The sequence below is a fragment of the Urocitellus parryii genome, unplaced genomic scaffold (assembly GCF_045843805.1).
Source record: "Urocitellus parryii isolate mUroPar1 unplaced genomic scaffold, mUroPar1.hap1 Scaffold_135, whole genome shotgun sequence".
In the NCBI taxonomy this organism is placed as follows: domain Eukaryota; kingdom Metazoa; phylum Chordata; class Mammalia; order Rodentia; family Sciuridae; genus Urocitellus; species Urocitellus parryii.
Genome location: NW_027551974.1, coordinates 438552 through 454426, shown reverse-complemented (window position 1 = coordinate 454426; position 15875 = coordinate 438552). Strand labels below are relative to the sequence as shown.

Below are 15875 nucleotides of genomic sequence, written 5' to 3'. Positions count from 1 at the left end.
TGACTACCACTGGATCTGACCAGCTAGTCGTGCCAACAGGTTCTGAGTTCTAACGTGAGAGTAAGTTAGTTCTCCTGGGTTGCACAGTTGTTTGCAGCAGTGATCCTTTGGAGATAGTACATTTTATGAAGTTAGTAACTGACCAAGGCTTTCTAGCGGTGTGAAGACCTGGTTGGAACATGTCCCTGCCCTCATTTTGAGCTGACTCAGCCCCAATGTTTTTTCTGAGTGGCCAGGCTTTAGGCTACCTTCAGAAGGGCTTGTGGGGAACGTGGACTGTTCTTATGTGAATGGGCCAAGGGAGCAGCTTGGAGAGGGGCCCTCCTCAGCTCCCTGTTCTCTCCCTCCTTCAGCTACCCCTGCTGCCCAGCCTTCCTGAGTGATTGGACGGACCTGCAGCCTCATGGAGTAACACCATCCCACAAAAGTTTAGGGGCCATTCCAGGACTCCCTGAGCCAGAGAGGGCCCCCATCAGCCTGTGGGCTCTGTATTTTAGAGTGACTGTGCAGAGGGTCTCTTCTAGAAGTGCTTGGTGAATGGAAAGCCTCTAGTCTGAAAACAACTCTGTGCTGACATTGAGAGAGGCAGAGTATTCTTGCTGTCAACAGGTCTGGGTTGCCCACTAGCATGGTGTGGCCTTATCTGTCTTCAGTCCTGAGTTTTCATCTGTAAAATAGAAAGCTCTAAAATATGGGTGTGAAATACATGAGGATGGAGAAGACATAATAAATAATGGCTGTAAAAGCATGAAAGAGTACACAGATATGGAAAGTATCTGTTCCCAAGTTTTGGTTTTTTATACTGGGGATTGAACCCAGAGGTGCTATACACTGAGCTACAGCCCCAGCCCTGTTTATTTTTTTAAAGTTTGAGACAGGGCTAGATATGGTGGCACACAACTGTAATCCCAGTGACTCTGGAGGCAAAGTCAGGGGGATGGTAAGTTCAAAGCCAACCTTGGCAACTTAGCAAGGCCCTGAGCAGCTTAGAGAGACCTTGCCTCAAAATTAAAAATAAAAAGGGCTGGGGATATAGCTCAGAGGCAAAGCACCCTTGGGTTCAATACCTAGTAATACCACCACCCACAATCTTTTTTTTTTAAAAGATAGGGTCTTGCCATGTTACCCAGAATGATCTGGAACTTGGGATCCTCCTGCCTCAGCCTCCTGAGTTGCTGGGATTACAGGTGTGCACAACTTTACCCAGCAGTAATTTGTCATCAACATCATCAGCATGCTGCAATAGGCCCTCAGGCCGATCATCACCAGAGCAGCAGTGCTTGGAGCCTTGCTTTTCCCCAGATTGGCTCTCAGGCACAATACCAGAGCATGTGGGTACAAACTGACATGCTGTAATTGCGTGGCACAGTATCTTCCTTTCATCTGATTGTGTTGGGGACACAAAGATAGAATTTGTTTGTCTAGAAAACCTTAATTTTGTTCTTGGCTTTGTGCTGATCCTGGATAGATCACTTGAGCTCTCTGAACAACTTTGATGATTCGCAAAAAAAAGGAATATAGGGATGATAATGCCTATTTCCCATCCCTCTTAAGAATTTTATAAAGATTAAATGAAATAGAATAGAAATATTTTTGAAGATAAGACTTTTAGTAAAAATATGCAGTTTACTATTATGATCATGATTACTGTTATTGATGGGGCTGAGGTCCAAGCATGTGCCAAGTTCATGTTACCATGGTTCTATGGAGCACGCTGTGAGAAATCCTCATCTTGATGTTTCCAGGCTTCTCATGCAACATCAAGAAGCTCCATTCTCCTCACCTATTTATCTTTTTATGCTCTTAGAAAGAAAGGGGACCTCTGTTAACATTCTGTGTAATAATTGACACTATATATCCTCCAAGCCCCAAACTGTAAATAAGTTTTCTTGAATACTACTTTTCCCCCATAATTCCCAGCACATAGCTTATTAAGTTATTAACCAGCAATTTCTCTGGCAGCATATTAAACTTTACTTTTAAACAAGTCACAGAGGGAGGGAAACATGCATCTCTCATAAAAGGAATAAAAAACATACACCCTCTAAAACAGTTTCCCCGGGCTTTGAACAAATCCCAAGCCTCACACAAGGTCTCTTTTTCATCATTCTTCTGCACATAGTTTGAGTGTTAGTGCATTAATAAGAAAAAGATGCCTAATAGAAAGACGGAAAAATACAAGGGCCTCTGGGGATGTGGGTTGCTCCTTAGGTTCTCTGAAAAGGCAGGTGAGCCTTCATGAAGGAAAAAAGGCGAAGCTGTGACTTGAGGTTCTGGGCTTCTTCTGCAGCAGTGGCATTCCTAGGGGATGCAAAGCGGGCCATGGCTTTGGCCCTGCCCTGGGAAAAAGGACCCTGGTACCTTCTGCAGACTGAAGGACTTGCAGAATGCCTCCCTGTGAGTCTGGTAAAGGGGTGAAGGCCCTCTACTCCGATGGATCCCACCCCTTGGAATGAAAGATGCTTTCTCGAGGGAAGCCCATGCATTTGTAGTGCATGGACCGGGACTTTGCTCTCTTTCTGGACAGACTAACAACTCATGGCTCTCTTTGTGCATGGTGACCACAGAGAATTCCCTGGAAACTGGTCCACCATCAGAGCAGGGCGTGGAGGGTGGCTTCACTATTAAAGGGAAATCCAGGTACGAGTGCTGCAGGGCAGCTTGTACCTGAGGGCAGGAGTATAAACACTGGCAAAACTCCCGACCAAGGAAGACTGGGTGGTTATAGGAGCCCAGCATAAAAATGCAGCCCTGCCATCACACCTCCCCTGGTGAGGGCGAGGTAAATGTGCAGGCCCAGGTAGCCTGCCAGACTCTGCATCCTGCCTCCAGCTGGCCGGCCTATAGATTTGAATTCTCACTGTTCTGGTAGAGGGAAACAGCCTGTGTGGAAAATACATATTCTACAACTCATGACCATTGGCATCTTGGCATATTAAACAAATACCCTGTTGCTTCTCCATATGATGGTAACTTAGCTGGGGGCTGTGGTAAAAATGGAAATCAGAACAGGGGAGGAGGCTTTTTTTAAAATTTAACTTACACTTCAACTTTTACTTGACTTAATGTGGCCTGCATCAAAGAAGGACCTCCTAACTCCTGACCACAGCAGTTCTTCCTTTTATAATCAAATAGGATGAGAGGCATCGTCTGCTCTGTTGAGAGCCACCATTGCAATGACCAGAACTGTCAGCACTACAAAGATGGCCTGTGGGATCTCTGGGAGACCAAAGGATGGTCAGCGAAATATCTGGAGTCAAGTCAGCTGTTCAGATTGTCTTCTGAGACTGTTTTTGATGGTTAGTCAGGAGCATTTTAAATCAGGGCATGGTGTGGCTGGACATGTGTCAACTGGGGGGAGTCATACAGCATGTAGGAACATGTGTTAGACTTTTCCCTCTCCTTGTCCTGCCTCCTGCACCCACTCTGCCTCTTCCCAGCCTGACTCCACAGCCCTTACCCTCTTCCATGTGGCTTCCTCCCATCTCTGTGGGTGTTCTGAGAGCCCCGGATATGGCTTCCCTTGCTCTCTGCTGGCACCCAGGCTACACCCTGCTGGTGCCTCTGGTTCTTTAAGGGCTGTGTTGGAACCTTGATTACAGAAGATGGCTGTGATGAGACCCTGTTGGGTCTCAAGACCGAGAGTCATTTCAAGCCATTAGCCTATTGGCTACCTGTTTGATATCTAGAATTCCTTCTCCTTCCTCTTATCAGCCCAAATCCTTCCATGTCTTTAGACCTTTCCTTGGAATTCCTTCTGATTGCTTTATGTATATTTTGCTTTCCTCCACATACATCCTTCCCCGTGTCCTCAAAACATAAGACTGCAAGGCCAGACCTCTGCTCTCTCCTTCTGTTTCCCACCTCAAGAATGATACCCCATGGTTCTCACTAAGTTTCTGGATTGATGAAAGTGAATCATGGCTCTAATCAGTGTTGTAGGGGAGTAGTTCACTGGGGACCAGAGTGACCCAGGCCCTGACTGTTGAAGTCCAGATTGAGTTTCTTTACTTAGAACCTAACATACACCAGCAGTCTAGGTCAGCTGTTTCTGACCTTCTGAAGATGGGAGTGAATTCTTCAGGAAGTATGCTGTATTCAAAATGAATCATCTGTTTCTTCCAGGAGCCCACAAAGGCTTCACAACATTTTTTGTTTGTTTTTTGTTTTTGGTACTGGGGATTGAACCCAAGGGCTTTGCTACCAAGCTACATCCTTAACTCTTTTAATTTTTTATTTTGAGATAGGGTCTTGTTGAGTTTGCTTAGGGCCTCACAGAGTTGCTGAGGCTGGCCTTGAACTTGGAATCCTTCTGTCTCAGCCTCCCCAGTCCCTGGGATTACAGGCATGTACCACCACTCTGGCAAGCCTTCACAATATTAAACAGGCACCTGAGCACTCCAATGTGACTTGAGCTGATGAGGCCCTACTAGACTCTTAAACCCTTGGGAGCTTTTAGAACTCTTAAAAATCATTCAGAAGCTCTCTGATTTTGGGCCTCTGTTCACACATTCTGTATCATTTCCTCCTGTCTCTCCCCATACCATATCCCTTTAGTACTCACTATTATTCCTCAAAACTTGTCATGTCCCAAATCTTCAGACCTGCTGCTCCCACTGCTGGGGTAACTGCCTGTGAACTGATTCCCTGGCTCCTCTGAGTCTCCATCTGCCCTGGGGTCTCTGACTCCCTAAACAAAAACAGAATGGTCTCCTCTGCCATCATCATTCAGTTTTATTCTGTTGTCTCCTCCTTGGAGCACCTGGCGTAGTGAACTGCAGGGGCCCTTGACCACTGAGCTACATCTCCAGCCCTTTTTATTTAATTAAAAAAATTGGGGAGGGATTTACCAGGGATTGAGCTCAGGGGCACTCAACCACTGAGCCACATCCCCAGCCCTATTTTGTATTTTATTTAGAGACAAGGTCTCACTGAGTTGCTTAGCACCTCACTTTTGCCTAGGCTGGCTTTGAACTCAAACATCTTGCCTCAGCCTCCCAAGCTGCTGGGATTAAAGGTGTGTGCCACCACAGCTGACTGCCCTTATGTTTCTTAAAATGGAATTTGCTATTGATTATGAAGGGATGGCTGTTGAGTCAGGACCTTCTTGCAGTTTCCTTCCAGACACTTCCATTGGGATCAAGGAGCAGAAACACTAGAAATCCCTTAGGGGTGCCCAGGAAGCCCAGCAGCTCTCAGTGGCCTGACCCAGGATGCTTCTTCAGTCCAACTGGGGCCAGCCCTGCCCCTGTTCTTGACTTACTTCTGCCTCCCATTCTAAGAATGGCCATGAGGTTGGCCTTCAGAGCAAGGCAAGAGGCCTAGTGGCACTTCTCACACTACCAAGGACTGGCAATGAATCCCTGGACCAGTCCCTTGCCCACATTGATCTTTAGATTTTCAGTTTCTAAAATAACCTAGGCCTTCATTATCTCTCATCCAGATGACTGCCCCTACCCTCACGGCTTCTCCCTTCTTCTATTCCTCTTCCCTGCATACAGTCCACCATCAGCGCAGAGGATGCTGGGATCTTAACAGAGCATAAACTACATCATATCATGCCCTTTCTCAAAACCATCTCTTGGCCTCTCATAAACCATGATCCATGCCAAAGGTCTTGCAATGATCTAAAAGACTCTCTATCGTGGGTGTCCAATCTCGGTTGCACTTCAGAGTTACCTAATGAGTTTTTTTTTTATATTTAGTTTTTAGTTTTAGATGGAAACAATATCTTTAATTTTTTTTAAATTTTTATGTGGTGCTGAGGATCGAACACAGTGCCTCACACATGACAGGTGAGCACTCTACCACTGAGCTACATCCCTGGCCCCACCGAAGGAGTTTTTAAAAATACTGGTACCTGGGTTTTAGGCTCAGAGGTTCTTGTTTCACTGGTCCTGGGTGTATCCTGTGTGGGGGGGAGTTTGACAAATGAAGCTATATGTGTCCAAGGTTGAGAACTACTGCCCATGTGATCAGTCACCATCACCACCCCATCTCTTGACTTTATCACCTACTCTTGCCTACTCCTCCTATCCAATCCCCTTTTCTTCCTCAAACACTCCAGAGACATCCCTGCCTGAATGGCTTTGTGCTTACTGTCCCCATTGCTTGGGATGATTTTTCTTTTGCCACCTGTGTGTCTACCTTCCTCACTTCATTCAGATTTCTGCTCACATGTCACTTCTCAGATATTTCCTAGTTCAGCTAAAGTAGCCCCTCCCATCACTTCCAGGACTCTCTATCATTGCCCTCCTTGGTTTTCCTTATAGCATTCATAACTATCAGTCATATTGTTTATTCATTTATAGGATTATTTGTCTACCTTCACTAGGAAGAGAGCTTTATGAGAGGATGGGCTGTATCTTGTGCATTACTATACTGCTAACATCTACAATAGTGCCTAGCATGTACTAGATGTTTAATAAAGACTTCTTCACCTCCTTGAAGTCTTTGTTCAAAAAGTACTTTCTCCATGAGGCCTGCCCTGACCATTTAGGTAGTTTGAGGTTTTTTGTTTGTTTTGTTTTAATTCTTTTTATTTGTTCTTTTTAGGTACACATGGCAGTAGAGTGTATTTTGACATAGTACACATACATGGAGTGCATCTCCCCATTCCTGTGGTTGGACAGGATGTGGAGTTTCACTGTGTGTGTTCATATATGGGCATAGGAAAGTTCTGTCCCATTCATTCCACTGTCTTTCCCATTCCCATTCCCCATCCCTTCCCTTCCTGCCCCTTTGTCTACTCCAGTGAACTTGTATCCTGCCCCCCACCCTTATTGAGAGTCAGCATGCACAGATCGGGGAGAACATTCTGCCTGTGGTTTGGGGATTGGCTTATTTCACTTAGGTAGTTCAACATTGTTCCTCACACTCCTGCATCTGTTACATTTCTCCTTTATTTTTCTAAAGTGGATTCCGGCTTCTCACATACTACATCCTTCACTAATGATAAAATTGTCTTGCTTATTTTCCTGCTCGACTAATGGCTCCTGAGTGCCTAGAACTGTGCCTGACCTGCAGTAGGACCACAGTGACTTTGGCTGAGTAAGCACAGCTTCCCGTGACAGTCCCCAGGCTACAGCTGGGACAGGGGGCTGGTGAGTATGGAAGTAAAGAGAGTGGTGGGGAGGCTGTGGAAGGCCTCTACAGGGGAGGCCTGGAAGCCTGAGGCAAGGCCGTGATGGCAGGAGGGCAGCTGGGAGGCACAGGCAGAGGCCAGAAGAGCAGGCGTCCACTCCTGCTGGCTTGTGGACAGATGGATCTTCAAGCCCTGGCTCACTGCTAGGCAGAGTCCAGGCACAAGGAGTGGGGATGGGGAGTCCAGGCTGGGGTGGGGATGGGGAGCCTCTGAAAGCCTCGCCAGCAGGGGCCGAGACAGAAGCTGAGTCCTGAGGTGAGAGGGGTGCTGTGGCGGGAAGGTGGGTGGACAGAGGGACAGGGTGGAAGGAGAAGCTTCAGGCTCCTCGAGGCTCTCACCAGAGGAGGATGACAGTGACAGGGATTGGGAGGTGAGACAGGGTGAGCCAGGGCTGTGAGGTGGCCCAAGACAACGTTTTCAAATGAGACCTTCAGGGAGAGGCTGGGACAGCAGACAAAGAAACACACTCAGAGGCGAAGTGGTGACACCCAGCACATCCCCACCACACACTAGCACTGGGACACCCAAGTTTCCAAGTACACTCGCATCACACTGCAGCTATGGGACATGTCCCCGCCACAGTGCTCTCCTACAAAGGGGGCACATTGTAGGCACAGGACACCCTTGTTGCCCAGACACTGCAGTGAAGAATGAGACATTAGTCAGGAAAAAGAAGATCCACTGATAAGAACTGACGGTGTGAAGCACTTGGCCATGACCGTGTGAAGGAAGAGTGGACCATCAGTGAGGACAGGTGTGAGGAAGGAGACTAATGGTGACAGCAGCCAGGCCTCAGATGCAGGGCCTTTGTGCATCCTGCAGGCAGAGGGTGCCAGAAAGATATGCAGCTCTTCCAAACTCCCAACTCAGACAAAACACTCCTCTGACTCTGGGTCATCCAGAAGGACGGGATCCACAGTGCCCTGTGATGGCGGGGAAGGATCAGCCTGGTCAAATCAAGTATAGGTCTCAGTAGGACCAAAAGGTGGGAGGACAAGAAGGAGGGAGGCTTTTGGCCTTTTGGGTCATCACCTGGTTCAAGATGTCTCCAGGCAGTTGACTCAAACCGCATAATTGACATACATACATGTGACACAGGCCAAGGGACATAAATGAACCCTCCTGTCCCACTCCTCACAAGCAGAACACAGATGGTCTCAGAACTGAGCTTTAAATCTATGTCCCCAGCCACCCCTGAACCACCAAATACTTTGACAATGTTATCTCCAAGGGGAAATCCCCAGAGCTGGGTGTTGACACAGTCTCCAAGGACTAAGCCTCACCTTCCTCCCTCTCTCTCTCTCTCCCTCTCACCCACAGATATCCAGCATTTTCCAGTTCCCAAAGCATGATCTCATTCAAGTCCAACAATAACCCTGGGAGGCTGGCAGAGCAGGGAGCATTAACCTTATGGTCAGATGAGGAAATGGAGGCCCAGAGAAGCAAAGCAATTACCAAGGTCACACCACCAGCAAGTCCACCCACCAAATCCAGCATCTGGGTTACCAGGATGCCTGGGACCCTTAATCTTAGAATGGGACTTTTCCGGACTCAGGGGGAAGAGTGTCATAGTTAGCATCCCTTCCTGGGAAGGTACCTGGTAGGGATTCAGGCATATCTGCTCTCTTCTGAAAGGGATAGGAATATGGGAACGAAGACAAATGCTTCTCGAACATCTGTCTACCAGGGGCCAAGTAGTGTATTAGGTACCTTGTGTATATTATCTCATTTAATCCTGATAAACTCAGTAAGACAGTCTCTCATTTTAAAGAGAAACTGAGGTTTAGAGAGTGACATTTCTAGGCCTAAAGTCATACAGCGAGTAAGTATTGGAATTAGGACTTGGCCCTGCTTATATAAAACCCATGTTTTGAGGCAGGATTCTGTGTCCCCTACACTGGCCATGTGACCAGCTGCGTAGGTACCCTTCCACTTGGTACAGAAAGTTTGTCCCTGCAAAGGCTCTAGTGAGTGGCCTTCAGAACTGAGGTGAGGGCCTAGAAAGGGGAACTGCAGGGGAGGCAAGAGCTCCGAGAGTTTGTGGGAGAAATCAGATTCCTCCCAATTGTCAGCAGGGTCCCCTCCCTCTTTCCTTCCTCTTCCCTTCCTTCTGAGCGCAGCCTGCCAGGGGGATGGAAGCAATGTCCCAGGAGGGCGGCCTCTTGGCAGATGCAGGGCCAGAGGCAGCGCCACAGAGGCCCATATCCCAGGTTGCCTCCCACTCAGAACCACAAGAAATCTGTACAAGAACTCCAGCATTTCTCCAAACCACGAGGCTATGTTGCCTGTGGCTTCCCTGACCTCCTCTTCTCATCTCCTTCCTGGTATCCTTGGAGATGGATACCAAGTTTTTTAAAATATTTTTTAGTTGTAGATGGACAGAATATTTATTTATTTTTTATGTGGTGCTGAGAATCAAACCCAGGGCCTCACGTGTGCAAGGCAAGCACTCTACCACTGAGCCACCACCCCAGCCCACATCCCAAGGTTTTAGTAGACAAATCTACTTCCTGTCCCCACCTGGCAAGGTAAATATTCAGACTCTGAAAGCCATTCATAATCCTTCCTTGGCACCAGTGGGGGCCTTCTCTTGTTCTGAGCCATCTCAAAGGCAAGACATTCCATAGCCCTACTGACATCACCTTCCAGGTTGGCCTGCCCCACCATCATGATGCTCTTCATAACCCCCAACTTGAGTCTCTGAGGCCAATTCTTCTCCGTTTCACTTTAGTGTAAATGAGGGACACCACTTCCTAAATTCAGGCACCCCCAATAACAAATGAGACCAGGGGAACCCAGCTTCTCTTTTGAAAACCAACAGCTGCACAGTATCTTTATTTATTGGCCCCATTTTCTAATTCCACAGCGATTGTGAAACATGGAAAGTAAAGTCAAAGTAAGATGGAGGGTATGACAAAAATCACTGGAGGAAGAGGAAGAGGGATGATGAGAGGTGTAGGAAGTGGACTTCTTAGATCCTCGGTTACCAGATCATCACCATCATTGCCCTCTGTAATTGCTCTGCTTGTCATCACCACTGCCACTACCATCTCTCTCCTCAACACCATTTGTATTGCTATCACAACCATTCTCACCTCCAGTTCCACTATCCTGACACTGTCTTATTCACTGCACTCAATGTCCCAGACATGGGCGTCAGTCAACATCATCAGCACTGCTACGACAACAAGCACTACAGCCACCATCACACCACCTTCATTGACACCATCACCACATCTGCACTCTTATCCCCACGTCTGTCATCACCACAGTTGTTACTATCTCAATCATCGTTTTCACCCTCCTCTTTTCCCTTGCTGCCATTTCTACCTCTAACATCACCGTAATCACCTCCAGCACCATCATCCCTTCTACCTTTATCACCTCCACCAACATCATCTCCACCAAATCACCTCCACCATCACCTCCACTATCATCACTACCTCTGTCAACATTACCAAGTCTATTAACACCATTACCACCAGCACACTCACCACCACTCTCATCATATCCATCATTGACTCTATTGTTATCCTAACCATGACCTTTGTCACCACCGCCACCATCAATGCCATTGTTAACTGACACTTTCATCACCACCATTGACACTTTCAGCGTGTTTACCGGTGGTAATCACCGTCATTCCTGAGAATGACAAAAATCATCACTATTTTTTATCATTAATGAGATAGATCATTTTGGCCCCTGCATTCAAAGGCCTAGAGAAAATTGATAGGTTCTAAGACAGAAAATAAAGACAGTGAGGGTCAAGACCCAGAGTGGGGGAGAATGGAGGCCTCTGATGTCCACATCAACTATGGCCAAAGAAGGCATCCCTTGCCGGAGTGCAGGTCTATCCTGGAGAGTGCGTGGAAGTGGGACAGGACTGCAAACAGTGAGGGCAGTGGCCTTCCATCCAGATGACCCTCAGCAGAGCCTCAGAAGTGACAAAGGCCCATAGTCAGGCTGGATGATGCTGCCCTGAGACATGGAATCCTCCAGAGAGGGCCCGACAGAGGGACAATGTCCTGGAGAACTGGGGCTAGAGCTAGGGTGTCTGGCTCTCAGATTCTTTTCTGGATTAAGGATCGTGTCTCCCACATATTCTGGCACCCCTCAGTCACCCTGCAGTTCTGGTTCCCTTCCATGTTCTCAGCTGCAGCCCAGGCATTGGAGGTGGCCCTTAAGATTGGCCTCGTGGCCTTGTGGGGCTATAAGGGAAGCCTGTAGGGGACAGCAGCAGGTGCAGGGGGAGGGGGAGGGGGCCTTCCTCTTCCCTTCCATCTCCTCCCCATCCTTTTCTCCCTGCTGCTCCTTATTGCTCTTCAGCCTTTTGCAGCCCTGCAAACTCTCTACCTTCACCAGCCTGTGCTGCAGCCTGCCTGCCAGCCCTCTCTGGCTCTCCTTCCCTCTCCAGGATAAGCCAAGGTTTGAAGTGCTCAGGGGAGATCCACGGAGGTCCTCGGGGGAAACTCAGGATGCCGTTCCAGAGGCTGCTTCTTGAGTCTCCAGCTCAACAGTCCTCTGCCCACTCCACCCCGTTCCTTCTGCTGCTCAGGGGGAAGACGGTCAGTGAGTCACCAGATGCTGCTGGATGCAGTGGCACACACTTGGAATCCCACCACCTCAGAAAGGCTGAGGCAGGAAGATGGCAAGTTTGGGGACAGCTTCAGCCACTCAGTGAGACCCTGTCTTAAAACTAAAATGTACTGGGGGCGTAGCTCAGTGGTGAAGTGTCTCTGGGATTAAGTCACAGTATTCAAAAGAAAAGGTCATCAGACACTTCTTGCCAAGCCTCAGAAGCTCCCAGATCACCCTGTATCTGGAGCAACCTGGGCCCCTGCTTTTTGAGTTTCCCTTCCCAAGGGGCATCTCCAGGGGCTACCCAATCCTTCTAGACTCGTCATCATACAACATTCCACAACAGCAAGCACATGCACACGCTTGCATTTCCACTCGGGCACCGCCACGTGCCCCTGACAGGCAAGCTGCTCCACATTCTAATGATCATCCTCACAATCAGCCACTATCCCCTATAGGGCACTCAGCATGTGTCATTCACATAGTAGGAGTTTGATCTACACTGGAGCATTTAAGCTCCCTACATCCCTGTGAGTTTGGTATTTCAAATGTGTTTCCCATTTTGACAGGAAGCGAAGCTAGGACTTCCATAGATTGATGGACCAAGGTGATACCATGAGAAAGTGCAGAGCGGGGACTCACGTCTGGGTCACTCTGACTTCTGAGTATGCGCCCCAGATTCTGAATGACTGTGCTTTCCTGCCTGCACCCAACCCCCTGGGGACAAACAGAGCAGCATGTCATGCACACTGTTGCCCACATATAACACATACTCTACACACACTCCATGCCCAAGGTGCAGCCATTTCACACACACGCACACACGTGCACATGTAGAAATGCACAGAGGACACTTTTAGGAAGAATACACTTCATCAATCTAGTCATTTAATAAATGTCTACTGTGTGCTGATCTGACTAGTTCTGCTGAACCTTAGGCATGATGGTCACCAAAGAGAGGCAGGAAATGCCACATCCTGAGTGTCTAGCATATGCCAGACTCTATGCCAAAGGAAGTCTGTGGTCATGGGGACGTGTGCAAGACTGCACATATATGCATGCGTGCACACACACACACACACACACACACACACACCACAGTCTAGGTAGAATTTGTCATGGGCTATGACTGCTGGGTCCATGAGACTTAGGGACACTGGGACAGGTATCTGAGAGTGCATTATTTGATATAGGTGGCTAGGGGAGGTGGAAACTTTGGAGGTTATTGATCCTACTAGTTCAAAAGAACCTAGACTGCCCAAGTGGGAGGAAGGCCCCAGAAACCCAGCGCTGCTGTCTGCTCATGATTTCTGGTTTGGAGCAGAGAGGGTCCAGCCTGGGGGTGGTATATCCTGCCAGCCTCCACAGGCTCCAGGGCCCAAGCTACCTCTCTGGGTCCAGGGACCCAGGGTGAGCATCTCTGAGCTTTCCCATGCTACTCCATCACTGCGGGCCTTACTGAGCTCCACTTAACTCCCTGGTATGGGAAATGGACAGGAAATTAAAGATAACTAGGTAGTTTGAGAGGATTAAGGATAAGGGAGAACAACATAATCATGTCATAGTTGCTATGGGACAGGAGAACACACCAAAGGAAATGGAAATGGCTTCAGACCAGTCCATTACAAGGACAAGGGCAAGGCCAATAAGCAGACCACAGAGTTCTGAGGGGGGAACAGAAACATCAATCACCAGGGAGTTGTTCAATGCAGTCCAGCCAAGCAAGGCCCTGGGCCCAAGGAGAGGAAAGCAGACCGGGCTGTTTAAAGGCCTAAATGGGGCAACAAAGCTGTTCTGTGCCTGCTGGCTGGGGAGAGCCTTTGGCCCAGAGATGGAGGAGCTGTTCCTGGGCTTGGAGTGGGCCGTCCTTGCCTAGGGAGCTAAGCCAGTTCCTCCTAAGTACTAATTTCGGAAGAACTCAAAGCCCAAAGACTCCAAGCATGGGAGAATCCCTGGTCAGTTGTTGAGAGCCAAGGCCCAGTCAGAATGACTCCTGGCATTTGCCAGAGGGAATGTTTGAAAGGTGACGCCAGCGAACAATTGAGATGATGATTTGAGTTAAGCTGTACATAATTTCTGTGATGCTGGATTGATTGTATTGTATATTTGACCTTTACTGTGGGCAATAGGGTGGCTCTTGCTGCCTCAGGCGCAAACAGGTGGCTTTTTGCTTCTCTGTCATCTGAGGGCCCATTCCCCAGTTTCTTCCACTTGATACAGTGGGATTTCTTGAGGCCTTGGCCCATGGAGTTCCTGTGAGTCCCCGTCCCTGTCCCCGTCCCCCCCCAATTTCAGGGAGATTGGACAGAGCCAAGTGTAGGGAGTGTGTTCCTGTGTGGTGTGTGCAGTGCCGGTGAGAGTTGGGGAATAAAGAGTTGCTGTTTGAATCTATAAGGCTTTGTGGCAGCTCAGTTATTACACCCAGCTAGACTGCAGCAGTTACCAGCCATGGATGATGGGTAAGCTTACAGGATTGCAAGTTGGAGAAAGCCTCAGCCACTTTTTTTGAGGCCCTGTCTCAAAATAAAAAATAAAGAGTGCTGGGGATGTGGCTCAGTGGAAGAGCACCCCTGGGCTCAATCCCCAGTGCTGAAAGAAAGAAAGAGCAAGAAACAGAAAAGAAAAAAGAAAAGAGGGAGGGAAGGAGGGGAAGAAGGAAGGAAGGAAGGGCAGAGGGAGGGAGGGAGGGAGGGAGGGATATAACAGAACTCCCAGTCCAGAGCACCAGGAGAATTGTCAGCTTTTGGTGATGTGAGTGGAAAATCAGTTTGGAACGCAGAGAGAGTTATATACCCAATGAATATTTATTGAACACATACTTTGTGCCAGGCATGGATCTCATTTTTGAGGACACAACCCTGATCAAGACAAACCCATTCCCTAAAATTCAAGAGAGTAACTAAATCAACTCTAGGCCCCCTTCTATGTTATGGTGCCATTCTAACTCTGCCATGATCCTGAGCCAAGTATCTGCTCCTTACCTCGGTCTCCTCTCATTGAAAACCCTTCCCAAGGGAAATCAAAAGGGAAACTGTCTACCCAATGCTTGCCTTTCACCCAGCCCTGGTGTCCTTGTGGCTTCCTGCCCAGCCAAGAACAAAGGCTGGAAGGACTGTTTGTCTGGGACAGCCTGTGCCTCCCTATAGGGTGTGGGGGCTGAGGACCCTAGCCTGTCCTAGGCCTGACCCGAGTGAGCCGTCTCTGGAAACAATAGTCAGAGGCATCTCCCCCAAGATCTCCACCAAGGATGGGAAGTGGGGCATAGGGTGGGCTGGTCTGGGCATGGTTTGGAAGGCACATTTACTGGTCGAGTTGGCAGACAAGCTCCTGGGATACTGGAGTGAACCCAGGAGAGACAGTATCTTTCTTCCTCTTCTCTAAAACAAAGCGACTATTTCTGTTCCCATCTTACCTTGCAGGAGGCCTTAGAGCTGCAGAGCTGATCCTTTCTTCTCCAGCCAGCCCAGGCCAGGGCACAGCCCTCCTGCCACACAGGAGTCCCTGTCCTGGGCCAGGAGGACAACACCCCTGTCCCCTAGCACAGGCCACTTTTTATGCACACAAGGGGCGGGCAAAACCCAGGCTGTGGGACACATCAGACACTTGTGCCATCAGGGGCAGCAGAAGACTTCTCCAATTGTCGGCCCAGGAATCGAGGGGCCCCTTGGGTGTACATGCCACCAAGAGGCAAGGGGGCACTCGGGAGGCGGAGTGTTGCCAGGTGCACAGGTGGGTGGCCTGCTAATGCACTCTGTGGCCAGCCAGGTAGGTGGCCTGCTGTTCTTTCCTACTGGGCCTGAGTGGGGGCCGTGGGCACAGCTCTGCAGGGAGCACAAGGGGGGTGTGAAGACCAAGGCCTCCCAGCAACTGAGAGAAAAGAGCAAACCATCAGCAACCAAGGAACTCACTCCAGCACCTGCCCACCCAGCCCTGTTCTCCATCACACATGCACCAGCCCTCCACGTGACCACATTTGTTCTTCAACACCCTCCCCATGCCACGTCTGGGAAGAGCTTTGCTGGACCGGTGGGCCTCATCTCTGTGCGAACCTCTGCTTTGATCATGTCAGCCACAAGGAGGGAGAGCAGTTGTGAGGGGAAGTGGAAGAGAAAGATCATCCTTTCTCTGCCCCTCCTTGTACACCTCTCTG

General features: G+C 48.9%; 1 pseudogene; it reads left to right on the top strand.

Moving 5' to 3' along the window:
* The window catches only part of LOC144251632 (tRNA (32-2'-O)-methyltransferase regulator THADA-like), a 60917-nt pseudogene that overhangs the window by 30991 nt on the left and 14051 nt on the right, over positions 1–15875 (top strand).